Source organism: Triplophysa dalaica, chromosome 15, assembly GCF_015846415.1.
Source record: "Triplophysa dalaica isolate WHDGS20190420 chromosome 15, ASM1584641v1, whole genome shotgun sequence".
Taxonomy (NCBI): Eukaryota; Metazoa; Chordata; class Actinopteri; order Cypriniformes; family Nemacheilidae; genus Triplophysa; species Triplophysa dalaica.
This window is the reverse complement of record NC_079556.1, coordinates 4,233,632-4,234,671: the sequence shown is the minus strand read 5'-3', so window position 1 is coordinate 4,234,671 and position 1,040 is coordinate 4,233,632.

Genomic DNA, 1,040 nt, shown 5'->3' with positions numbered 1-1,040 from the left:
TTGCGCTTCGGCTCTTGGTTCAGTGACGTCAGCGCGCAGCGCACAATGATGCACTGGCGGCTATGTGCAAGTTCTTTCTTTAGTACACCTGAATAACGACACGTGAAACATTTGGAGGGATTTTTAATTAAAAGTATATGAGTTATAACATTTATATAATAATTATGACCTTGTTATACGTGAACACCGATAGACAATCTCCAGTAATGTCTGCTCATTCTAACCTTAGCCAATTCACCCGTTACACTTCTCATATATTTCTATATCATCTCTACCCTTAAACAATTAATTCCCCATTGCCAATGAAAATAAAACTATTCAACAACTACTTCAAAGAATCATGCAACAAGGCTACAACATTCTTGGTTCTAACACCTAAGAAGTTAAAACTTAGCGATGTGCACTTTGTGGTGTCACCACAGCACCATCTTGTGGTTAAAATGCGGTATCACTTACGTCAACAATTGTTGGATGGAAACAACATTAAAAAAGGTATAACATTAAACCTGCTAAGATAATGACTCATAAACTAGTAAATAAACAATAATTTAGACCTTCACAATTACCCAATCCTTCATAATATAATAAAATAGAATAGAATGTACATTATAGAAACCAAAAGTGTATACAAGAATGTTCTTGTTCCAAAGTTTCTGCATTAAACTTGATCTGTTCCTGAATTTCAAACATCTGACAAGATCTTCAGTCACATGTGTCAAAGACAGGAGCGATAGGCCTACAACATGGGCAAATATTTGTACATGCTGTATGAATGTCTGATACACACACGCCTTTATCAGTTGTCTGTGTGGACTCTTAAAAAGGTGCTTCAAAAGGTTCTTAGATGACATAAGGAACCAAAAGTTTCTTTGTGGCAAAAAGTTTTTCCAGATTTTAAAAAAGTAAGAAAGAGATGCTATTATGCTATAAAAAACCCCAGCTCATAAGTTCTTCAATATCACATAAGAGTTTCAATAGTATTTGTCTATTAGGATTAGATTCTAGGATTTGTCTAATGGGGGGGGGGGGTTTGAGATAAT